This window comes from Girardinichthys multiradiatus, chromosome 23 (genome assembly GCF_021462225.1).
Source record: "Girardinichthys multiradiatus isolate DD_20200921_A chromosome 23, DD_fGirMul_XY1, whole genome shotgun sequence".
Classification (NCBI taxonomy): Eukaryota; Metazoa; Chordata; class Actinopteri; order Cyprinodontiformes; family Goodeidae; genus Girardinichthys; species Girardinichthys multiradiatus.
In genome coordinates, this window is record NC_061815.1 from 41,818,290 (window position 1) to 41,845,308 (window position 27,019).

At 40.9% G+C, this 27,019-nt stretch overlaps 1 protein-coding gene across 5 annotated transcripts in view; it reads left to right on the forward strand.

Moving 5' to 3' along the window:
- The window catches only part of glra1 (glycine receptor, alpha 1), a 172,013-nt gene that overhangs the window by 70,772 nt on the left and 74,222 nt on the right, over positions 1-27,019 (forward strand). The gene's annotated exons all lie outside the window — the stretch shown is intronic.

Here is a 27,019-nt window from a genome sequence, read left to right on the forward strand (position 1 = left end):
GAAGCAGCTTTTTCTACCTATCAATTTGGAAAGTCTTATCAGGCCATTTCCAAACCATTCTACCAAGAGAAACAGTATTGATGAATAGAAACAATTTTCCCAGAAGTGGACATCCCAGCAAATGCACACCTTGGTCTGAGAATGAAGTGACTACAAAACCAAGATCTAGGATGGCATCTTAAATGTTATAGTTCATGACAGGGCAAGTAAGGGTTGATTGGAAAGGTAACAAAGAGTCTCTTCTCTCCGAAACTTATGTGGCCTCAGAAATTATTCCGATAGAATTTAAACAGACAAAACCAAAGTGGATATATTTGACCATTATGCACAGCACCATGTTTGGAGAAAATATAAATACCTCATTTCAGTTGCCAAGCACTGTAATTGGGGGCTGATGATTAGGGCCTATTTTGCAGCCAACAGGACCTGGGCACCTTGCGGTCATCACGTTGACCGTGAACCCCTCTATATAAACAAGCATTCTAGTGTCTAATGTAAGGCCATCTGCTTGATAGCTAAAGCTCTTCACATACCTTCACCTGTTTGAGGATGCAGGGGTGGGAGCTTAACAGGGCTGTCCAGAACTGTTATAGGACATAACAGTCCTCCACAATGATATGAGACACTGATAAAGTCACACAGAGAGTTATAGCAGCTAATAGTGGTTCTATAAGCTGTTGGATCATGGGGTGTACTTAGTTTTTCATACAGTTGTTGTCATCTTTCTTTAATAAATAGCAGTGTGAGATCTTCTGTGTTTTTTTAGCACTTGAGGTTAGATTTAAATAATTCAAGAACCTGGTAATGACCAGAGCATTATAAATGGTTTTATTTAAATCCTTAAATTGAAAGAGGCTTTACTTTCTTTTCCCCCATTAGTTCATGTACACAACCCTAACTTGATAGAATCTTCCAATTATATAACAACGGTGTTGCCATCCCATTTAATTAACCTAAAACAGCTAAATAAAGAGTTACGTTTTATTTACACTTGCATTCCCAACCTAATGTGTTTTTTAAAGCTACAGCAACTTGTGACACCCATCTGGACCCTGGTCATTGATCCTGACTCAGCACAACCTCTGTTAAACTAAACTGCTTTATCCAAAACAGCATTTGGATCAATGTGGCCTTCTGCAGGGAGAAACAAAACAAGCCAAAGAAAAAAAGAAAGTTTCAGAGAGAACATATTCTGGGCATCCTTCCAACCTCTGTAAGCATCTTCAGGACTGATCAAACATAATGACTCTGGCCTCCATTTTCAGAAACAGTGACTCATTTTATGTTAAAGCACAGCACATAAAAGGATAATACAGTACAGAGTAATACATTAGAAGGCATAAAATAATTCAATCTCGGTAAAAAGGAAATGTGATTACATCATAGTGTCGTCATTAGACCTCGTTTAGTCCTCAATGTCTCAGGCTAAATTTAGACCATATTAAGTCACATGTTTGATCTTTATTACTTAGTTGATTTGCCACAAAAAACAGCTTAGCATGTGTATGATACACAACTCAGGTGTTGAGACTAAAAAAATATCTTATTTAGATATGATACTGTACTAGTTTAAAAAGTGGATCTACAGTCTGAACATCTAAAAACATTTTCTTTTCCGACATTGATGCTGAGACTAATATTCTGCCACCCACATTCTCAAAAATAGATGGTTTGATGGATTAATAGATGAATTTATAAATCAAGTTCGGTTATTGATTTCCTCAGACCATTAAGGCTGTGTTCCACCAAGGCTCCAGGACACTTCAAGGGATGCAACAAAACCCCTACCAATGAGTTTGTTACACATAGTAAACAATATCAAGCAAACATCCCAAGTTTGAATCCTGCTATGGATGGCCATCTTAACCAAAAATACAATAAAAAAAATCTTGTCCTGTTCTTGAATTTTTTTGTTTTTTTTTAAAGATTGCCCTGAAAACATGCAGACTCTTACAGATTGGGTCAGGATGCAATAGTACAGTATAAGATTGCATCACCGCAGCAAGATATTTCATCCATAATTAAAGTTGTGGCCTAGGATTCAAGGCACCATTGTTACTTCTGCTTCAATGCTCAATGACCAAGCCACACAGGTGTCACAGACACAGGTTCTCCATCATGCATATGTTGCCACTGCTGCAACTAGGCTCAGCCCAGGACCTGAGATGATGTCCACATGATAATAAACCACCATAACCTTGCTATCGAAGTTTGGTGTCTTCTGAAAATCCTCCAGCTGCCAAATCTGAATGAAGGAGTTTTCTTGCCCTAGCAATATCAGTGAAACTGTTTCTGTATCTAGGCTCCAAAGACAGTGGTTTTTAGCACCTTACAACAGGTAGAAATCAACAACTTATTTATGATATTTCTAACAGTTGCCATAGATTCTGTTGAACTGAACCCTAAAACTTGGAATTAATATCTTCTGATGTCTTGCTCTATCAAAGGTAATAGAATTCAAAGGCCATCCACACTCTGTGCCTGACAACAAAAATGCCTGCTTTGTCTTTTTATTTGAACATGGTAATCCATTGTGCAGCAGGGCATTTTCCAATGGAGTTCTGACCTAGGTGAATGAAGGCTTTATCTTTTTTAGCCACTCCCACCACACACTGACCTTAGACTTCTATACAAGACTGGATTCATAACCATCTGACAGTTTTCTTCGCTTCGTTAGCTGAGACATCTACATTGGCCTGGCATGGGAAGGTGTATCCCACACATACATTATTGTGCAAAACTTTTAGGTAGGTGGGAAAAATGCTGTAAACAAAGAATGCTTTCAAAAATGGAAGTTTTAACCATCTATTTTCACAATCAACAAAATGCAGTGAATGAACAAAAGAGAAATCTAAATCAAATCAATATTTGGTGTGACCAGCCATTGCCTTCAAGACAGCATCAATTCTTCTAGGTACACTTGCACAGAGTTTTGGGAACAACTCAGCTGGTAGGTTGTTTCAAACATCTTGGAGAACTAACCACAGATCTTCTGTGGATGTAGGCTTTCTCACATCCTTCCGTCTCTTCATGTAATCCCAGACACACTCGTTGATGTTGAGATTAGGGCTCTGTGGGGGCCATACCATCACTTCCAGTAAGTCTTGTTCTTCTTCACGCTAAAGATAGTTCTTAATAACTTTGGCGGTATGTTTGGGTTCGCTCGCTTAGCATTTTGTAAATTGATAAAAATATACAACCATCATTTATATTTCTGAAAACATTCTTTGTTTACAGTATTTTTTCACACCTGCATAAAACCTTTGCACAGTACTGTATATCCACCTCACCTTTCTGTAGAGCCATTGTTTGTCCTCATTAATTCAGTTTTAAGCTTCTTGCAACAGGTACAACGCAGCAAATGTTAAAGCAAAGACAAAAAATATCTGCATATGTTAAACCGAATAGCAACCCATTAACCCATTATCAGCTGTATCTTCTTTTTCTTCAGCTGGTAAATTGCTATCACTCTTCGGTAGCAGCACAACAATCAATAGTCAGCTAGCATCAAATGTGGGTTACGGTGAACTTATTGAATTTGCATTCATTAATGTGTATTCAAAATGTTAAACTCAATGCCCTTTCCAAGTACATCTAGTCCCAAATGTACCTTCTTTCTGGATGAAGACCTCACTATGCTCTCCATGATCTACATGATATATTAAAACATAAAGGGATCATGGCATATTTGGATAATTTACTTAGGTGTTAAAGTAGTCATGTCATTGCTACACTCCAAAAATATTTTTTTTCCTGCTATTTGCTAGATGTTCTCCGATGTCTCTCTACCATATATCAGCAGATTTGTGTCAAGACTGCAATACCACCACATGTGCCCACGATCACAGCATGTCCTAAGAGAAAACCTTGCTCAACCTTCTTGGAACAGATCAAGAGGCAGCAATGCACTAGATGTCCACACCACCATAGGTCAATAATCAGATTATAGCTTGAGACCAGAGTTGTCGGTTCAGCTTTACCTGCTCAATGACCAAACTACTCTGATATGCTGTTCTACTCCAGCCCTATATGCTGCCACAATCTTAATGAACCAACACACCCTCGCCTTAGACGTTTTTTGCATGCTAAAATTCTTCTGTATTTCTCACTCCCACAAAGACCATCCACATTCTGATAATTTATCTTCTAAAGTGTTGCAGTATAGGAAGCTAGTGTGCAGTTACCCTAACAATCACCGTTATCCCTAACAATCACTCTGCTGAATTTTTATTCAGTGTTTACATTTAGGTCTCTTTAAAACATGCAAGTTTAGATTTTGATGGAAAACATAGACGTCTCTGCGACATCTGTCCAATCCAAAAAGTTGCAGTATGGTGAAACATATATAATTAAATACCTTAAAAAGTACATTCAATATCCTCTCAGGTGGACAGTACATTACAGTAAAATATCTAGTCATTTGATTCCTTCCATTTGTCTCATTGGTTTAAATAGGTGTTGGCTATTTGAAGAAAGAAATACTGTGATAATCATGTCAATCCTAATTCTTATACACAGAGACAAGGACATGATAATAAAAAGCTCATAATTAAATCCTGAACCACCCAGTCACATGTCTTGCAAATGCTGCAGCAAGACATTTTTTGACCTCTGTTTTAAGGACAGTAAAACCTGGAGATGGAACAAATGCCAAAGGTGATGCACTGGGTTGTCTGTTTTGGGGCAATGCTCCAGGAGCATGGCAGAGACCATCTACACAGTGCAACACAGTGAAAGCGTGTTTTTAAAAAATCCATCAGATTAAGGAACGCACGGAAAAATGTCATTTGGGCTTAGGCATTAAATCAAAGTTCAGATTTATCAGGATCTGCGGCAGATATTATCCTTTTGTGTCTAATTACCCTGAGTGAATTATGTCTTCGAGGGAGGATATTGGTTTGCAGACTAAAGACCCCAATTACCTCCTGAGCTTATTCTGTCGGCCACTGCTGTCAGCGTCACAGGAGAACAAACTTTATATTAGCAGGCAGCAGCCTGTCTGCCTTCAGGCAGTTGATATGCATAACTTACCCACTGGCTTGGCAAAGGAAGAAAAAAATCTACAAAAGCTACAGAGCTAATAAGTTAATTTCTTATTTTAATGTTCGAGTAGCAGAAGCACAATTATCGCTTAAGAAGTTTAGAGATGCAAGAGGAGGGGTGTGGATATCAGTCACAGAATAAAGGCTGATGAAGATAGTTAACTGCAGTGCTACAATAAGCAGCCCTGTTTCACTGGGTTATGCAGGATGAATTATGTGCTTCTGGGTTTCTGTTTAATCAAAAACTGGTATTCCATTGTCATTATTTGGAACTTTCTAATTTTGTTTACTAAAGAAAAATCACCTGTCAGAGCAATTTATTTTAACAGAAATATTATTTACATATAGGTGATAGATGCTTTTTCATTTGAAACAAAGGTGCAGTTAAAGGCTGAAATGCTGGAACCCAATGTGGACATCAGTTTCCTTAATTAAAGTATGATTGTTGCCCTAAGCAGCATATCCTAAATGTTAGCAGCTGTCTGTAATGGACCATGAAATGTTGATACATTTATATTATGACAGTATGACAGTACAGAAGGATTATATTAGAGTTAATTAAGAAACAATAAACAAATGGAATATATAATATATATAAATAGAAGATGATATATATATATATATATAGAGAGAGAGAGAGAAGGGATTTCTGGTGTGTTCAGCAAGATCCAGTGAGCAGGTTAGGCCCTCGAGTCGTGCTACAACCACTGCAGGGACTGCGCTTTGCTTCTTCTGTTGTCAAATATTCAGCAGATTTTACACGCAACTCACCTTCTCACATTGGCACTTTTATGTCTTGCAATGTTAGGCCAAAAGATATCTGATGACACAGTCTGGGCTCTGCTTCGCCCTTTAGTGCTCTGCACACAGGCTGCAGATTCAATAAATTTCTGTAGATTTATGCTCATGTGAGAGTCTTTTTTCCTTTGAGAACAACCCTGTAATATGGTTGCAATGGGCTTTAGAGAAGTGACTGCAGAAGGTTGGCGCATATTGCGGTTATTTGACTTTTCATTAGGAGCAGAAAAATTGCTGCTATGTAGATTTATACTCATCCAAGTGGCCTGCCTTATGGAACAAGTCTTTATATTGTGATTGCACAGTGCCGCAGAAAGCTAACACTGCAAAATGGTTACTCAAGGCTGAAGCATATCGCATTGTTTAAGTGACAGAAGAGCTGAATATACACTTGCAGAGGTTTATGCAGCTGAAGTGGCCTCTTTCGAAGAGTGTATTATTGGAACAGCAGCTGTAAATTAGAACAATTCATTTTGACAGAAATTTTAACACCATAAGTAGATGCAGGCAAGTTTGTGTAGAAAAGTGTTTTCCATATAGACCTATATATGAAACCTATATAATTCAACAAAGCAGCTAAATTTATAGATTACTACATTTATAGAAGAAACAGCCAGAAAGTAGTAGTGATCTAACCAAACTAACAAAATGGCTATTCTTTATGCTCTTCTCTTCAGCTCACCACATAGATTTTCTACACGTTTTGTATCATTATCCTGCTGAAACCTTAACCCCTTCTCAGTTTACTGACAGATGCCACCATATTTTAATTTAAAATATTCTGGCACTCTAACAAGACTTCTAGGACCTTTAGAAGGGCACCCACATTACACAACGTACACCATACTTAACAGTGGAGATAATGATCCTTTGATCCAGAAGTGTTTGTTGCTGAAAAATCAATCTTACCTTCATCTGACTAAAGAGTTTATTGTTGCAGATAAAGTCCCAGTACCATTAAGAAAACTAAACATGTTTCATAAAGTTAGGACAAACACCCCTTTCTCCTGGCATCACTCCCAAACATCCAGTTGGCATGTATATAGTGTTTAATAATTTTTATGAAGAATTGGTGACCCTAAGATGCTGCCTTTTGAGCTGGGGTTCAACCAGAAAAAGCCACAGGAAGCCCCCTCTATATGGGCCCACCACCTGCAGAGAGGAAATTCAGGATCGGCACCATAAACATTGGGTGGCGTGTTAATTTTCTGGTAGCATAATTTGGCTTTAGGGAAATGAAATGTCACATCACAGGCGCATAAGGCGCCAGAACTGTCGTGTGAGGTTCAGCGGTAGCAACAAGAAAAAGTTGGACTTACCACTACACACAGCTTGGGCTGTAAACCCAAACTCCCAGAGGGGGCCAAGACTGTCTCCTACTATGGAGCTGCCCAGGGAGAGAGGTGACAGGAGGGGGTGGGGATGCTGACAAGCATCTGTTGAGCAAGAGGGTCGCCTCTTTGTGACTTCAGGTTGTAAGAGGGAAGGTTCTAAGTGGGCTGAAAAGAATGTCCTCTCCAATCTGAACCTAAGCGGTGTTTTGTTATTGGACTTCTGTGCGAGGCACAACATGATTATAATGAACACCATGTTTGAGTACAAAGTGGTTCATTAGGGTACTTGGTACCAGGCCACTTTCGGCCAAGGATCAATGATCATTTTTTGTAATCATGTCATCAGACTTGTGGAGTTATGTCTCGGGTGAAGAGAGGGGCACGGCTGTCAGCGGATCACCACCTGGTAGTGAGCTGGAACCTGTGACGGCGAGGCTGCTGAACAGCCCTGATAAATCCAAACGGGGGTAAGGATGAGCTGGAAATGTCTGAGCGAACCTGTCTGGCTGAAGAAGGAAGCCTTTAGGGCTTGATGTTCTTGGGGACTTCTGAAGCAGCAGAACAATCCGTTTGGCCAAAAGGACTGCAGGTTTTCTGGTTGCGGAAGTAAAAACTCGGGGATGGAAGGAATTTGGAGAGGCTGTGGAGAGAGATTTAACGTGGACCTCAAAAAAGTTCTGGAAAACCGTTTGACGAGGGGTAATTGGGACCATCACTGTTATGATTTGGGGTTGTTTGGTTTTTGGTTTTGGGTTTTTTCCTTATGTTTTTCACTTACCATCACGCTGCCTGCTCGTCTGCATTCTGGGGTCCTATATCTCGCAAGCCATAACAGAATGTTTCCACCAACGATGGACCTCGTGGATGAGCATCAGGCTAGCTCCATGGACCTCTTTACTTTCCTGTCGCGGGAGGCGGAGAAGACACTGCGCTGTTCTGCAGGGCTGTCAGTGCCGCAGTCGGTTTATGATGGATCCAGGTTGGCGATTCCATGTCCTGGGACAGGTCCCCTTTGTCGCTGTTCTCCACATGCTCCCCTGGCTGCGCATTTTGGCCTGGCAGTGAAGCCCTCGTCCTCCTCCCGCCGCAAGAAACGCCGGCGGAGCACCTTCCTGTGGTTCGGCTGGCGAGGAGGTGGTTTCCCAGCCAGCCTACGTGAGGGCTGCGGCAAGTAAGCCCGCATCTTCGTCTGCCACAGCACTGTCTGCCAGGCTCGCTGCACCTCCGCCCATGCCGTCTGCGCTCGCTCCAGCACGGTGTTCTGGAGCAACACGTGACGAGCTGGAGCAGCGCTGGAGGTTCTATGCACACCAGATAAAAAGCTTAAGGAAGACCTGCCACATGTATTCCTCTCCGGAGTTGATGGAGAGAATCAGGCAGGTGGAGAGGGACTATGAGACTGCAGTAAGGCTGGTTTACTACCGCCCACCTTTGCACACGCCATGTCTGCAGGCCAATTCTGCAGAGCAGCCCACGCCAGGTCTCTAGAGCGCTGCTGCAGAGCAGCACACGTCAGGTCTCCAGAGCGCTGGTGCAGAGCAGCCCACGTCAGGTCTCCAGAGCACTGGTGCAGAGTGCTGGTGCAGAGCAGCCTACGGGTCTGTTATGATTTGGGGTTGTTTGTTGTTTGGTTTTTGGTTTCGGGGTTTTTTCCTTATATGTTTTTCACTTACCATCACGCTTCCTGCTCGTCTGCATTCTGGGGTCCTATATCTCGCAAGCCATAACAATCCCAAGCTTTGTATGCTTTGGAGAGGGGAACTGCGTACTCGGTCTGAAAACAGGCGGTGGAAGGAGTACTATGAGGATTTCTTCAATCCGGTCGGCATGTCCTCCATGGAGGAGGTAGAGCCCGAAGACTCAAGAGAATGCAATTCCATCACTGTGGCAGAGGTTACCGAGGTAGTTAAAAAGCTCCCCGGTAGGAGGAGGGCAGATGTGGATGAGATTCGGTCCAGCGTCCTCAGAAAAAGGTGGACTGCCCCCTCTGAGATGGGGATCAGTCTCTGCCTCAAGTGGGGGAGTATCTTGGTGTCTTGTTCAAGAGTGATGGTATGATAGAATTGGAGATGGAGAGACTGATTGGTCTTCATCAGTAGTAATGTGGGCGCTGCTCTGGTCTGTTGTGGTAAATAAAGAACTGACTTAAAAAGCAAAGCTTTCAATTTACCAGTCTGTCTAAGTTCAAACCCAAACAGGGGTGAGGATGAGCTGGAGGACAAGCTTACATGATAATGGTGCCATCGGACGCGGCTGCCTCTCCAGTAGCTCTGTAGCTTTTTCGCTGTTTTGACTGTTTTAGTAAATTGTTTTTTATTTTTTAGATATTCTTTACACTTTTTTTGCCTTTCCATGATACACATAAATATGGACTTTATGCTACAATCAGAAGTCACCTTTTTTTACTTATTCGAGAGGAGAGCTGCTGGCCCTTAGGACAATGGGATGAGCCGGGATACGACATCTCATTCTGGTGGAGTCGAGGAGACCCGGGGGTTCTAAGGCCGGGGTTATGCCAAAGAACTGGCTAGCAGACAGGCAGTGGTAATGCAAGCCAACTATTCCTGCCGTCATTATGGGGAATGTGAACTTGCTGCCAAATAAGATGGATAAGCTGTCTGCACTGAACAACTAGCAGATTTACCGTGAGAGCAGCTTGTTTATTTTCACGGAGACATGGCTAACCCAGCTCATACCGGATGCTAATGTAGACCTGCAGGGATTCACAGCTGTGAGAGCCGACAGAGACACTACAGCATGTCTGAAAAGCAAAGGTGGGGGCCTTTTCATCTATATAATAGCTGCTGTTGTATGGATGGGACACACCTCTCTTAAGATGGTTCTATGTTGTTTGGACTTGGAGCTCCTGGCAGTTAGCCTACAGACATATTATCTGCCGAGGTATTTCTGTCACGTGGCTGTCATCCGTGTTTACGTTCCTCCAAGGGCAGAGCCAGCCACTGCATGTTAGAGGATTCACTCTGTAACAGCAAGGCTGCAGACATGACATCCTGAGGCTTTTATATCTGGGGACTTTAATCACACAACTTTGGAGGCTACTTTCGATGCTTTTACTAAGTTGTGGACTGCACAACAAGAAACAACAGGACAATCGACTTGCAGTACACTAATATGAGGGAGGGATACTGACCCACACCCCTGCACCCAGTGGTTAAGTCTAGCCACAGTCTGATTCACCTACAGCCTAAGTACACTGCTCAAAAAAATAAAGGGAACACTCAAATTACACATCCTAGATCTGAATGAATGAAATATTCTCATTGAATATTTTATTCTGTACAAAGTTGAATGTGCTGACAACAAAATCACACAAAACGCACCAATGGAAATCAAATTTATTAACCAATGGAGGCCTGGATTTGGAGTCACACACAAAATTTAAGTGGAAAAACACACTACAGGCTGATTCAACTTTGATGTAATGTCCTTAAAACAAGTCAAAATGTGGCTCAGTATTGTGTGTGGCCTCCACATGCCTGTATGACCTCCGTACAATACCTGGGCATGCTCCTGATGAGATGGCGGATGGTCTCCTGAGGGATCTCCTCCCAGACCTGGACTAAAACATCCACCAACTCCTGAACAGTCTGTGGTGCAACGTGATGTTGGTGGATGGAGCGAGACATGATGTCCCAGATGTGCTCAATCGGATTCAGGTCTGGGGAACGGGCGGACCAGTCCATAGCTTCAATGTCTTCATCTTGCAGGAACTGCTGACACACTCCAGCCACATGAGGTCTAGCATTGTCCTGCATTAGGAGGAACCCATGGCCAACCGCACCAGCATATGGTCTCACAAGGGGTGTGAGGATCTCATCTCTGTACCTAATGGCAGTCAGGCTACCTCTGGCGGGCACATGGAGGGCCGTGTGGCCACCCCACACCATTACTGACCCACTGCCAAATCGGACATGCTGAAGGATGTTTCAGGCAGCTGATCACTCTCCATGGTGTCTCCAGACTCTTTCACGTCTGTCACAGGTGCTCAGTGTGAACCTGCTTTCATCTGTGAAGAGCACAGGGCGCCAGTGACGAATTTGCCAATCCTGGTGTTTTCTGGCAAATGCCAAGCATCCTGCACGGTGTTGGGCTGTGAGCACAACCCCCATTTGTGGACGTCAGGCCCTCATACCTTCCTCATGGAGTCGGTTTCTAACAGTTTGAGCAGACACATGCATATTTGTGGCCTGCTGGAGGTCATTTTTCAGGGCTCTGGCAGTGCTCCTCCTGTTCCTCCTTGCACAAAGGCAGAGGTAGCGGTCCTGCTGCTGGGTTGTTGCCCTCCTACGGCCTCCTCCACATCTCCTGGTGTACTGGCCTGTCTCCTGGTAGCGCCTCGAGGCTCTGGACACTATGCTGAGAGACACAGCAAACCTTCTTGCCACAGCTCGCATTGATGTGCCATCCTGGATGAGCTGCACTACCTAAGCCACTTGTGTGGGTTGTAGAGTCCGTCTCATGCTACCACGAGTGTGAAAGCACCACCAACATTCAAAAGTGACCAAAACATCAGCCAGAAAGCATAGGTACTGAGAAGTGGTCTGTGGTCCCCACCTGCAGAACCACTCCTTTATTGAGTGTGTCTTGCTAATCGCCAAAGTTTTTCCCCTGTTGTCTATTTCATTTGCACAACAGCATTTAAATTGATTGTCAATCAGTGTTGCTTCCTAAGTGGACAGTTTGATTTCACAGAAGTTTGATTTACTTGGAGTTATATTGTGTTGTTTAAGTGTTCCCTTTATTTTTTTTGAGCAGTGTATATCTCCTTGGTACAGAGGCAACCTGTAACAATCTGCGCCATCAGGAGATGGTCTCCAAAATTTAAAATGTCATTAGAGACTGCTATGACACAACTGACTGGGATGTACTGCTCAGCCCACACTGTGAAGACTTAGAGGAGATAACATGCTGTTTTACAGTTTACCTCAACCTCTGTGTGGATTTGGTCTTTCCCATTAGGATGGTGCAATGTTACCCTAATAATAAAGCATGGATAACGCAGGAAGTCAAAGCTGTCCTAAAAGAAACAAGGCTGCCTTCTGGAGCAAAGATAGGGAGGTGAAAGCAGCACAGCAAGAGGCGAAACACTGTGTGAGAAAAGTTAAGGACAATTACAAGATGAAAGGTAGAGCAGAAGCTAGGGGAGAACAATGTGAGGGTGGTCTGGGAAGGTATGAAAACCATCACAGGCCACAAAACAAAGACCAGAGTTGTAGGGGGAACAGTGGAGAGAAGGCAAATGAGATGAACAATTTCTTTAATCGGTTTAACCAGTCCATGCCCACCTTCACCGTCTCTCCCACTATAGAAATCTCTCCTTTCCTCTAAACACCTCCCCCCAGGTCTTGCAGCAACCCCCCTCATCCACTGCCCACCATCTCAACACAGACTCCTTTATATAGCACTGTGGACCAGATTAGGGGTCAACTAAAAAAGCTTCACCCTAGAAAAGCAGCAGGCCCGGACTAGCTGTACCATCGATTATTGAAGAACTATGCTGCAGAATTGGGTGAACCACTCCAGCATATCTTCAACCTCAGCCTGCAGCTGGAAAGAGTGCCCATGATATGGAAGACATCATGTATAGTTCCAGTTCCCAAACAGAACTGGCCCAGTGAGCTGAATAACGTCCGATCGGTGGCATTAACGTCACATCTAATGAAAATGTTTGAGCATCTCTTCCTCAGTCTTCTTAGACATACCTAGGACTGTCTACAGTTTGCATACCGAGCAAGTGTTGGCGTGGATGATGACATCCTCTACCTGCTACATCGAGCGCACTTGCACTTGGATAATGGAAAAGGCACCACGGGGATCCTTTTTTGGATATCTAAAGTGCCTTCAACACCTTCCAGCCCCTTCTCCGTCAGGATAAGCTACATATCATGCACGTGGATCCCTGCCGTGTCGCTTGGATCTCCTGTTCTCATGGATAGACCGCAAAACGTTAGGGTGAAGGACATCATGTCTGACACTGTGATCAGCATCACTGGAGCACCCCAGGGGATGGTTCTGGCCCCCCTTCTCTTTACCCTGTACACCTCGGATGTCTCTTACAATTTGGAGCTGTGTCACATTCAGAAGTTTGCAGATGACACAGCCATCATAGTATGTATCAGGGATGACAGAGATGAGGAATATAGGAAACTGGTGAAGGACTTTGCTGTTTGGTGCCAAAGGAACCATCTGCAGCTCAACACCACGAAGACCAAGGAACTGGTCATTGACTTTAGGAGGTCCAGACCAAAGCCACAACCTGTTCTGAAAGAGGGAGTCAAAGTTGAGGTTGTAGACTACTACAAATACCTTGGGCTGTGGCCGGACAGCAAGCTGAACTGGACTTGCAGCACTGACCACCTGTACAGGAAGGGACACAGGAGGTTGTATTTCCTGAGGAGACTGCGGTACTTAAACATCTGCAGGAAACTCCTGTGGATGTTTTATCAGTTCAAGGTTGCCAGCGCCCTTCTTCACACCGTAGTGTGATGGGGGAGCAGCATGTCCAAGAATCATACATGTAAGCTGGACAAACTGATCAGGTGGGCGGCCTCTGTCGTAGGTTGGAAGCTGGACTCCCTGGTGATGGTGGCAGAGAAGAGGACAATGAACTACTAGACATTATGCACAGTGCCAGTCACCCTCTGCATACTGTCATCAGCAAACAGAGATGCTCATTTGGTGACAGACTGCTCCTTCCCAGGTATAGAACAAGTACACTCACCGGCCACTTTTTTAGGTACACCTGTCCAACTGCTCGTTAATGCAAATTTCTAATCAGTCAATCACATGGCAGCAACTCATTGCATTTAGGCATGTAGACATGGTCCAGATGATCTGCTGCAGTTCAAACCAAGCATCAGAATGGGGAAGAAAGGTGATTTAAGTGATTTTAAACGTGGCATGGTTGTTGGTGCCAGACGGGCTGGTCCGAGTATTTCAGAAACGTCTGATCTACTGGGATTTTCATGCACTACCATCTCTAGGGTTTACAGAGAATGGTCTGAAAAAGAGAAAGGATCCAGTGAGTGGAAGTTCTGTGGGTGCAAAGGCCTTGTTGATACCAGAGGTCAGAGGAGAACGGCCAGACTGGTTCGAGCTGATAGAAAGCCAACAGTAACTCAAATAACCACTCGTTACAACCAAGGGATGCAGAAGAGCATCTCTGAACGCACAACACGCCGAACCTTGAGGTGGATGTGCTACAGCAACAGAAGACCACACATGGTGCTACTCTTGTCAGCTAAGAACAGGAAACTGAGGCTACAATTTGCACAGGCTCAGCAAAATTGGATAATAGAAGATTGGAAAAACGTTGTCTGGATGGATGGATTTTATTTTAGACTAATTTAAACAAAATAAGCTAAATGTGTCCCAGGAATCCTACATCTTTCAAGGCGCAAATACTTTAGACTTGGAAAAATGGGGAAAATGAGCTTGGGTTGCTCAAAGTCTTTCATGTGCATTATGATTTACTTCTCCAAGATCAATACTTAATCTCCCCTTTTCAAGGGCTCACTGGTGAGAGTCTCCTGACATGCACAGGCAAATATACCCTCTTGGTTTTTAATATTTTCCCCAAGGCAGAAATACTCCAGTTTTTTTCAGGCTATATGTGCTGCATTGGTGTTTGGCAACAAAATAAGGAGAAATAAAATAGATTTAAACCATAATAAACATCCAGTGTAAGGAAAGAAAACTAATTTACCAACTATGAATACTGACTAAGCTCATGAAGTATTAATCTGAATCAATTTCTTTCATGTAAGTTATTCATTTTTATAGTAAATGAAAAAAAACAAATCCTCTCGGTTTGATTAAAAACTAATTTAACTTTCAGTAACAGGATGTGACTTTAACCCAGAATAAGCTGTAATTTGTAAATCCTGGTGCTACCCACACTGTCATCTAAAATTTAAAAAATATCATTAAGTAATATAAATAAAAAGTAGTGTAAAAATAAAATCTGTTCATTAAAATCAGTGAAGTCTCCAGACTCTTGAGGAAAACTCAGTTTCTTTCTAGCAGTAGTGGACTGGCAATCTATCAAGGTTGTCTCTCTCCCTGTGACACCTGTGATGGGATCCAGGTCCCCTACGACCCTGAACAGGACAAACCTGGAATGGAAAATGCAATGAATTTCAAGTGGAAATTATTTCCACCTAAACAGAAAAGAAAAATCTCGTAAAAATACAAACCTGTTTTGCCAGAAGAGCAGCAGAATGTTTGAAGAAGGTCAATAAATTGGTGAATGTATAAAAATGTGTTTGTTTCTCCCATAATCTCAAAGGAATATCCACCTTCCTCTCAGGATGATGAACAGCATCTGACTAACAGGAGCAATCACAACACAGCACTATATCACTTGCTGATTTATTGAGCAGCTGACCATAACACAAACAAACACACTGCCTCAAATGGACCATCTGTACAAGCATACAGTCTGGCATACAAACAGTAACCATACCAGACACATAAGCTAAAGTCAAACAGACAAAGAAACACAAGCAGCTTGAACACACATTGCTTAAACCTCGACTTTTAAATCTCTGGCTTGCACATTCCTACACACTCTTGACACATCACTACCTTTCAGTAATCCACTGATATAATACTGTGGTCACCTCATGTCCGTCATTCTGTTCCCACAACAGACCTGTTATTGATTTTTGTCTCATTGCAGTCTGGCAGCTGCCAGCCTGTCATGTCCACCGTCAGTCAAAACTTGGCCTGGAATCCCTTAATGGCTGCTTATTAATTAACTGCAAGCATGGTTACTTATCTCCTTATCATTATGAAAGGACGGTGATACATGAATGTCCAACTCAACATACCTGCAAAAAGGTTTTGTCTTCTGACGATATAAGTCATCAGTTTTTCTTCCTTATACTTGTTCTCTTTTAAGAGAAAGGGGTATGAATAAGCAATCCATACTTGTTTAGTAACACATACCTTTATGCTCAAGACCAGCATACTGCAAGAACTCCTGCTTTAATAGACAAGGTCACACTTACTGATGACCAGTGAATCAATGCAAATAATCAGCAGAACATTCTTGTATGTTCTGTCTTATATCCTATGGAAGCTTCAAAGATGTACAAAGTTTTTCATAGACAGCCTTTCCATCCTGAACTCACTTTTGTTTAACCCGTTAAGTCATGAGGGGTTTTAGAGCAATTTTCACCTGAAATTCTATAACTTAAATAAATCAATAATAGCTCCACAGTTAAAAGGTCTACATGTAAACCTCTGGTACCTGTGTAAAGGTAGGACATAAAAAGATATTTTTCAAGTGGAACCACTATTGCAACTGTTACTATGTCTGATTTATCAACCCGCTGGTGGGCTTAAATATTGACACCGTGGAAACTTTTGTGTATAATTGTACACACATATTTTGGATATGTTGTACTGACTTAAAAGAAACCTAGACCTTCTTACTTCTTTACTCCATTTGCCTGTGAATGTTCTTATAAAAAACAATAGCTTAAGTAATTTGTGAGATCAAATATGACTTTTGATATTGCTGTTGACCCACATCAATATAAACTAGATGTTTATTATCAGATTTAACAATGATTTCTATATTTTTTAAATCCTTTGACCTTATAAAAATCATTTATTCAGTCCCAAAACATGGTATCTTTGTGGGTTGATCTAACTTCATAATGGCCTTGCTGACCTAAACTCATGTTAAAACCAGAATTATGTTTAAAAACACAATACCGGTAATTTAAAGTGCCACAAAAATGAACCTGCCCCCTTACAGTTTTTTTTTTTTAAAGAGAACCCGATTAAACAATTTGTAATAACTGAAACTAAGTCTTTAACACTGCTCTGGATGCATTTTGGGCTACTCTTCTTTGCAAAATGTTTCAATTCAGCACATTAGAGGGTTTTTGAGTAATAAGCAGCCTGTATAAAGTTATGCCACAACACCTAGATTGGATTAAAGTTCAGGCTTTGACTTGGCCCCTCCAAAACTTCATTTTATTTATTTTTTATTTGTTTATCTTATTTTGAACAATTTATAACAAGTCATCCAGATCCTGCAGAAGCAAAGCAGCTCCACACCATCACACTACCACCAACATGTTCGACAGTCGGTATGACGTTCTTTTTGAGAAATGCTGTTAATTCATTTCTGATTTAATAAGAAGGAGACTTTCCAAAATGTTTCATGTTTTTCTCATCATTCTATAGAATATTTTCCCCAAAAGTCTCAAGGATCTTAAAGATGTTTTATAGGTCAGCAGCTGTTTTAGCGTTGGAACTCTCCCATGAATGCAGATTTTGTCCAGTATATTTCTTATTGAATCATGAACAAGAGGCAAGTTAGTTTTGTAGTTCTTTTGTGACCTCCTGGATGAGTCATTAATGAGCTCTTGGAGTGGTTTTGGTAGGTTGGTCCCTGCTGGGAGGGTTCACCACTGTTCCATGTTTTCCCCAGTCATGGATAATGGCTCTCACTGTTGTTCACTGGAGTTTTGAGGCCTTGGAAATTACTTTGTATTACTTTCCAAACTGATAGATGTCTGTAACTTTGCTTTTCCTTTGTCCTTGATTTTCTTTACATCAGGGCATGGTCTTTTGCTGTTTAAGATTTGTTGGTTGCTTCACATTGTCAGACATGTTCTTGTGTTTTCTTGATTCCCCCAGGCAGCAGTCAGGTTTGGGTGTGGCTAATGAAACTTGAAAAAAAATGTTTTTTGGATTTACTCAGGTTATATGTGATTGGTATTAAAAATTGTTTGATGATCTGAATCATTTAAGTATCCATTCTTTTCGGCTATAATGGCATCCTGCTTGCAAATTATCTGCTTTATTGCATTTTTAATGGATGTGTTAAGAATGATCTAGTCTGCTTGGAAGGACGTTGGGGCCGCTCTGACCTCAAATTGGGGATATTCAAAATGTTGGATTAGTTCTCCAAGGACATACGAGCATGCAGCCTGTTGAAAATGACGTGTAGCCAATCAGACAGCGAGGAGGGGAAACACGGAGAGGAATAACTCTGAACTCACATTTGATCTCGAGAGTGTTTGAGAGATTTCCCGTCTGACACCTCAATGTTCATTAGTAAAATCTGCTTGTCTGCAGTGTGTTGTGCTCGCTGTGTGGCTGTTAACAACACACTATAGGACCAAACCTGTTATATCTGCGATTTTTTATCGTCATGTGTGGTGTCTCTCAGGTTTTGAAAATCCACTGACAATTTTAACATATTGCCGTGTGAATCAGACCTAAGTCATTTTTATAGCTTCCCCAGATCTTTAGGGTTATTATTAACCAAATCTAGCCTACAGTAGAATTCTCTCCATGACCACAAAGCCTCAGCTTACCTTTAATGACAGTTTTATGAATTGCCATGGGACTGCATAGGTGTGTAATAAGGATAAATAAACAGAGGGACTCTGGGAGAGAATGCTCATATGCAGGCAAGCACACACTACTGGCCAAACACACACAGCGATATTCTCAGTGCAGACAGGGTACACAGTTTCTTGGAGAAACTGAAAATGCTGGCAGGCATGAATGCCAATTTTAAGTAAATATGCATAGAAACACACTCACATGCACCCACACATACAAAACAGACTGAGCCTCAGGTGCTTCCTGACCAAGCTGCCATCCATCCATCCATCCATCCATCCATCCATCCATCTATTTCTCCATCCTCTCCTCTTTCTTCCTGCCTTCTACTTTGAATACATTTCATCCCATAATGAAACCTGAACACCCTCTGGCTGCAAGAGAGAATATGAATGAGAAGGGGAGCCAGAGTTACAAGTAACAGGAAAAGAAAACGACAAAAAAGGAGAAGAGAAAGAAGTATTATTGCACAAAGGCAAGAAGAGGGAGGAAAGCACATTATAATGGCATTTCTGCTACTTCACTAGGGAACAAAATGAAGTTTTTCCTAAAGTTCACGCAGTGGAAGTAGTGATGATGGATGGCTGAATATGACGGCCAGAGAAACTACTATCCTTCATTTCCCCAATCTAATTAAAATGCGACAGGGAGTGGTTTTCCTTTGCTGCTCATCAGCTGCAGCGTTTACCAGCTTGTTTAAAGGAAAAGAGGTCTGTGTTTCTGTTCGAGAAGCCAGGTACATTCAGATTTGTTCATGGGGAAAAAAGGGCTGTCTGTTGAAATGAAGAGAGATGCAGTAAAGGGAGAAATCAGCATTACAGAAATATCTAGACAGGCCTTTGACAGATGGTCAATCTCACTTTGAGGTTGTGAAATGGGGAACAAAATCAAGTGTTGTTGAACTAACGTTTAAATGCTACAGTGGGATAAAAACTGGACTTTAATAATTTGCAGCTTTCCAGCATTTTTATGCACTCAGGGTGCTTATTTCCCTCTGCAATGTCATGTTTGGATGTAATAAAAAAATGAATAAGACAGAAATGTATCTGCCTGTTGTTATATTTACAGTGCTCCGAATAAATAAATATGCTATTGTATTAACTTAGGGATACACAATACATCGGCATTAGCATCGGTATCAGCCGATGTTAGTCATTTTAAAACACATCGGTCCTATAAGTAAAATTGAGCCGATTTTAACAGTAGATGTTTATTTCCATCGTTTTGCCGTTTGTGTATGTCTTAATAGAGGGGGAGGGGGTTGGCCTTCTGGTTTTTGTTTGGGCATGGGATAGTAATAGTGATGCAGTGCAGGATTGTGGGTTTGTGGGGTGTTTAAGTGAAGCGGAGAAGCAATGTCAGCAGTGTGGTAATTTTTTCACAGTACCAAGAGGGTAGGAAAATGTATATAATATTGGTAACACTACAAATGTTGCTGCTTGTCAGGCTACAGATATCCTAAAAAGTTTAATTGGGGCACTGAATAGCAAATTGTTCCTTTTCATACTGAGACTGACACAAAAAGGGGAATGCATTCATTGTAGCAGGGTGTGTTTTATAGCCAAGCACCTAACATTATTGTTATGTCTTAGGATAAACATCATGAACACAATTTAAATAAATTGTATAAACCTTCATTCTCAGCAAAAATCCTTGACAATATTAAGCCTTGACTTCCTTTTAACAGCAAGAAACCTCCAGCAGAACCAGGTTTTGTATGAATGGTTATCTACAGCAGGTACCATTTGTGAAACGTGGGAGATCGCTCACACACAGTGGCCTTTGACCCTCTTCCCTCATTAGTGTTGAAAAAATACCACTATCTTCAAACATAATTCAATATTAAAAATGATTTTATTGCTTTTAATGACAGCATCAATAGGTTACAAACTCAATAAATAGTCGATGATCATGCAAAATCTTATCAACAACTAAACCATCATAATCAGCAGGCACCATTTAAGGCAATGCAAAATCAATAAAAACTAAGTACACAATAAGTACACACAGTATACGTGAACCAGGCACCTGGCACCCCACACAAAAAAAAGAGACAACGGACAAATAGAGTATAGCACAATGATTTACCTAAGAGACAGAAGAGCAAAGGCCAGAACAAAATCAGCTAGCACCACCGTTTCTTACACAATGTAATCCTGCTATTTATTTAAGTTAATGAAGAAAATGGCATGTCTAGCATATCAGCTATAAAAGTTTCCCTCACACATTCATTCCTGAATAATGTCATTAAGAAACCCTTGGCTGTGATTAACTGGGCTAATATGACCTATATTTGGATGACTGCAAAGCCCACACACTGACTGGAAGGATAGGACTGATTGATCAACCAAAAATAATTTCACCTGGGGACCAATAATCCTCATTTTGTCTACCTTGCAAGAGAGCTAGATGAATTCTGATTGGATGACAACTGGGTGCTTTGAAGCTAAGCTGACAATTCCAGTTCTGAAAATTCCAGATTAGTGGTTAGTCTCACTGTTATTTATAAAGAAATGTGAAGTATTAGTCTCTCTTTTAGGACCTAAGGGCCTCTAAGGGACCTCATGCCTCCTTGTCACACCACAAATTCATGCAACAATGTGGCAGTGCACACACTACATAGTAGCCTACCTAGATGTATGTTCCAGCGGGCCAACATTTCTGTATTAGTTTTCAATAATAATAATAATAATCGTCAATAATTTTAGCAATTTAAAATGCAGTATATTCCATGAAGGAATCAAACAGAAATATGCAAGGAGATGAAATTGAATGAAATATTTACAAAAAATACATGTGATAACCTTTAAAAAGCCTGAGTCACTTTTTCTCCAGAGTCCAGTTTTATGACTTAGCAACTTTTTTTCAAAGCAGACCTTTAAATTCCTAACAGGAATTTAAAGCTTTCACAGCGTTTGATAAAATGTTTGTTATTTCACTGCTTCACCCTCAAGTCAGGAGATTTATGGTTCTCTAAAATCCCCAAGGAAACTTTTTTTTGCTCACATGTATCTGGTATTTTGCTCCAATGTTAATGCATGGTTGATGGGAACAAAATGATCACCCTCTCTGCAGTCGCATCTGGACATCATGAAGGCAAAACAGTGAGAAGAGAAGGAAAATAACTTTCTGCCTTCTCCTTTTTATACTTAAATCTTTCTTCTTAGGTCTTGTTTGTTCTTTTGTGAACCTGTGCAGGGAATATATATTAGTCCAATAAAAAGTAAAACTGCTTCCCCTAGACCATATATGCTACACCTTATAAATATTTAATGTCTCACAACCATTGTAAAAATTTTGCTGAGGGCAGCTCAGTTGCAAAAGAGGCAATCCCATGTAATTTAGCCTCTTACTCATTAAATTTGTAACCTGTGACTTTTTGTGTTCCTCCTCTCCTTTCTTTTGCTTTGTTTAACTCACTTGTTGATGACAATGAATTTAACTTCAGCTCTCTGGGTATGAGTGTCACTTAGAGAAGCTTAAATTGGGTATCAGGAGACTTACAGAAAGAAATGAATTCTCCAGGTATCTATGTTTTACAACCCACTCAAGACACAATAATGAAGCATACTCCACAATAACACCTACACGTCTCCCTTTGTCTGAAAACATGAGGTGTGCTTGATTTCAGCTGCTTCATTAGTTCCATTCAGCGGCCCCGGTTTGCCGCAGTGACGAGTTATTGTAAAATGAAGATGTCAGCACAAAAAGCTGTTTTGTTGACCAGTTAATTGGTCTCAGAATAAGGCGCGTGGATGATGAGGGTATTGGAGGATGTGGGTTTGGATGAGCCTCTGGGGACAGATCTGTCACCAACAATAAATATATCTGAGTTTAGAATCGGTGCAGTGGTGGAGGGACCATTTCAGCTCTCACATCAAGATGATGAAACATAAACATTATGTGTGCTGTGTTGTTAGCAAAGAACTCAATAGCTGGATGGAGAGTAGAAAAGTAAAGATGAACAGAAGAAAGTTCGGGAGCATTTTTCCTCACATATTCTTTCTTGGATGATTTCATCTTCACTCTGTCTTTTTTTGCTCTAAATCTTTCATTGTTTGTTTGTATTTCCAGCTAACAGTCGAAAAACAAATGCTTTTAAAGAAGTTATTCAAGTTGCCACACAGGTTCTACAAGTCCTTCAGAACCTGTATCTATAAAATACTGATAGTAATGTGTGTCACGCTGTGCAATCCAGCATTTAATAGATGCTGGAACAGAATCGCATCAAAACCCAATCGTCCAATGGACATATCACTCCATCAGTGGATAGAAAGCATGAGCTGGTGTGAATGTTTTTCTGGGAAACTTCTGACACTGCTGGATATTAGCTCTAGGTCTTCTTTGGTTGAGACGCAGAGTGCTGTTTCAAGCTCCTCACCAAAAAGAAATGGCAGGTTGAGAACCCAGAATAGGTGATTTTGTGGCTGCAGTCCCTGAGTTATGGAACGGGTTGCCGCTATGTGTTAGAAAGGTTCCTTCACTGTCTTCTGTTAAATCGTTTTTGACAACTCATCTTTTTTTCCCTGGCATTCAACACAACGTTGATTGTTTGTTCTCTTGCTTGAGTTGTGTTGTCTACCATTGTTTTACATGAATGTCTGTTTTTACTTTATTTACTATTTTTATGTATTATCTTATTGTGCAGCACATTGTTCAACCATTTGTTGTTTTTAACTATGCTTTATAAACAGATTGGATTGGACATCATGTATAATATCATTAAGTTAATGTTACTAAGTCCTTCTTTGTTGTGACAGATCCAACACAAATCCCTTTTTGTTTGTTTATTTTGTTTTTAGATTTTTAAAGCTTCAAACTGACAGTACTTGTGTGATAAATGGCATAAACCTGTTAGTCTCACTTGAACTGAGTTTAAACAAGCTCTGAAGATTGTTTAGCAAGATTGTTGCGCAGCTGCAGGACTCTCGGGTTCTACGGGCCTGCTCCTTTAATCTTGTTTTAGCATTTTTTCATCATTCAATATTTACATACAATATTTACATAAAATTAAATCTTTACGTAATTCAGTTCACCCTTTTTAGTGGTTGAAATTATTGTCGTAACGATATTGAAAAGGTCATTAGTATTCAGACCTTTAGAGGCTTGGTCAATCCTAACCCCAGAAGGAGGGTACTGGTTGATGCAGGGAACTCTTGGCTCTGGTATATCGAATTTCAGAAGCTCCTGACTGCAAAATGTTATTTCCTGTGGGATGTTATTACATATGTTGCATGGCTTATCAGCTGGCCTAAGGAATCACCACTAAGAAACACTCCTGCCGTTTTTGCCCACTTGGCATATAATTCTAACATATGGCATTTGGTAGAGATGGAATAACCTGCTGGGAAGTGAATGCATTGATCCAAAATGATTCCTAGTACTGGGAGTGAAGTCACAAACAGAAAGCATTAACATGAAGCAGAGACAAGATAAATATTTTTTTTGTTTTTTTTCCAAGAATCCTAATTTCCGGTGTTGTTGATAAAGAGAAAATAGTAAAACTGCCCCAGGGCCTCAAATCCTGTCTTCCATTGACAGCGAATTGAATGTCTCTTCAGGAATCACAGTGAGGATGAAATCTTAAGTCTGCTATAGGGAACACAACAAACCTCACCGCTTTCCTACACTAAATGTCCTTCATTAAACAAACAGCAATAAAAAGCTTTACTCTGAAACTATTCAGCCTGCCTTTCTCTCAGCATCTCTGTTAGGACTCATCTGAGGATTGTGACCAGCAAGCACTATGCTGTGACAAAAAGGAGTCATTTGCATGTTTCAGGAAAGAAAGACATATATTTATTCACTAATGTTCAGTGGGTTGAAACACAATCACAGATAAACACAATTATGAAGACGCTGGGACATGAACATGTCTGTGTATAAGAATTGTTCATTTTAAGATAAAATGGATGTAAATTTACCATTGTTATTTTTTACGATTTTGAATCAATGCATGGTCTATGGCTGTTTTAAAATATATCATAAAACCACAATGAATTACAACCTTTTGTTTACATTTTTAGACTTAAAATACTATTTACAAATGGTAAAAAATACAGTATACAGAAAATTAGTCATTGCAAGTTGGTTATACAGACGGTTACACATTTGCTGGGACTCCAAGTTAATATGCAAAACAAACCTTAAAACAATTTAATCTTATTGCTGCAGAACAATCTGTCATTGACACATTTAGAAAAATACATGGCGAAAAATTAAGGATTTTTTTTTTTACTTTTACAGAATCATCTCTGCAAAAGTTGCAGTGCAAATTTTTTGTTTTCTTATGGCATAAAATCTTTCAGCCTCAGTATTAAACGTTTAAAATTGCAGGATTGTAGCTCCTAAAAAATGGAATTTTCCAGATAATACAGGCAGGGAAGGACACATAAAATGTATTTTTCATCCCACACATTTGTACATATTGTTCCCAGGGCTATTTAGCTATGGCATTCAGGAAAATCCCAGATACACCCGGTGCAGAGGAGCTCAGGGGGGTTTTAAAGCGGCTCTGCGGTAAGCGTGGCTTCGGTGGATGCCGTTAGCAGAAGGGCCGAGCCGAGCCATTTGTTTCATCCTGCTTTATTGCTGCTGTCACTTGTTTTTAATGAAAGTGGAGCTCAGCTGAAGAAGAGGAGAATTTATGTGCAGAGATGCTCCTCCACAGGAAGAGCTTTGATTTTGTGTGTGTGTGTGTGTGTGTGTGTGTGTGTGTGTGTGTGTGTGTGTGTGTGTGTGTGTGTGTGTGTGTGTGTGTGTGTTGGTTACAGGACCTTCGATTTAAAAAAGACCTGAGACCTGTTATCCTCAAATTTATCAAATACATTTATTTTTTATAAATTGATGTTAAGAACTGAGCTACCGCTTTTGTTTCAGTTTAGTGGATCTTGTGTCATATTTCTCAAAAAGCCTCAGACGGTAGGTTTTATATTTATTGATTTGTTGTAAAGTAATGTGTGTAACTTGTTAAATCATATCAGCTGCAGAAGGTGAAATAGAAATGAGGCATGTAAAAAGCATGTATGTCTCAGAGCATCTTTACATCTGTATGTGCTTGTTTACAGGGTGTGTGCAGGCACATTTATTTTGTGTGTTTTTGTTGTTGTTTGTTTTGTTAATTGAGCCTGTGTGATCGTTGGCACTCATTTATTTATTTCCTTGGAAAAGTATTCATTCCCCATAACATTTTTGTTTTATTTTGTCACAACCACCAACTTCTTGAGAACACAAAGTAGTGCATAATTTTGAAGCTGAAGGAGAAGAATACAGTTCCTTGCGAAAGTACTCGGCCCCCTTGAACTGGTCAACCTCTTGCCACATTTCAGGCTTCAAACAAATTTTTTGTGAAGAATCAATAAGTGGGACACAATTGTAAAGTGGAATGAAATTTATTGGATGTGTCAAACTATTTTAACAAATACAAAACTGAAAAGTGGGGCGTGCAATATTATTCGGCCCCTTTACTTTCAGTGCAGCAAACTCACTCCAGAAGTTCAACGAGGATCTCTGAATGATCCAATGTTGTCCCAAATGACTGATGATGATAAATAGAATCCACCTGTGTGTAATCAAGTCTCTGTATAAATGCACCTGCTCTGTGATAGTCTCAGGGTTCTGTTCAAAGCGCAGAGAGCATCATGAAGACCAAGGAACACACCAGGCAGGTCCGAGATACTGTTGTGGAGAAGTTTAAAGCTGGATTTGGATACAAAAAGATTTCCCAAGTTTTAAACATCCCAAGGAGCACTGTGCAAACAATCATATTGAAATGGAAGGAGTATCAGACCACTGCAAATCTACCAAGACCCGGCCGTCGCTCTAAACTTTCATCTCGAACAAGGAGAAGACTGATCAGAGATGCAGCCAAGAGGCCCATGAGCACTCTGGATGAACTGCAGAGATCTACAGCTGAGGTGGGAGAGTCTGTCCATAAGACAACAATCAGTTGTACACTGCACAAATCTGGCCTTTATGGAAGAGTGGCAAGAAGAAAGCCATTTCTCAAAGATATCCATAAAACGTCTCGTTTAAAGTTTGCCACAAGCCACCTGGGAGACACACCAAACATGTGGAAGAAGGTGCTCTGGTCAGATGAAACCAAAATCCAACTGTTTGGCCACAATGCAAACGATATGTTTGGCGTAAAAGCAACACAGCTCTTCACCCTGAACACACCATCCCCACTGTCAAACATGGTGGTAGCAGCATCATGGTTTGGGCCTGCTTTTCATCAGCAGGGACAGGGAAGATGGTCAAAATTGATGAGAAGATGGATGGGGCCAAATACAGGACCATTCTGGAAGAAAACCTGTTGGAGTCAGCAAGAGACCTGAGACTGGGACGGAGATTTATCTTCCAACAAGACAATGATCCAAAACCTGAAGCCAAATCTACAATGGAATGGTTCACAAATAAACGTATCCAGGTGTTGAAATGGCCAAGTCAAAGTCC